This window comes from Echinops telfairi, unplaced genomic scaffold (assembly GCF_000313985.2).
Source record: "Echinops telfairi isolate 266 unplaced genomic scaffold, ASM31398v2 ScPeMD7_23;HRSCAF=83, whole genome shotgun sequence".
Taxonomy (NCBI): domain Eukaryota; kingdom Metazoa; phylum Chordata; class Mammalia; order Afrosoricida; family Tenrecidae; genus Echinops; species Echinops telfairi.
The window spans coordinates 87,087,571-87,087,813 of NW_022103920.1; positions in this window are offsets into that span (position 1 = coordinate 87,087,571).

Genomic DNA, 243 nt, shown 5'->3' on the forward strand with positions numbered 1-243 from the left:
GGCAGAGCAGTGAGCTGAGCATTGATAGAGCAGACACAGGCAAGGGAAGGAAAGAAGTAAGAAGCGGAGAGACGGGAAGGCAAGGAAGGGATCCAGGCTTGATCAAGTTCATCCAACTCAGGACCCCAAGTGTGCAGAGAACAACAGCCTTGACCTTCTGGGAGCAGATAGCCTTCCTCGTGGCGCCTCTGGGCGGGCTTGAACTGTTTCCCTTCCTAGCTAACGCAACGCCAAATCCACAAG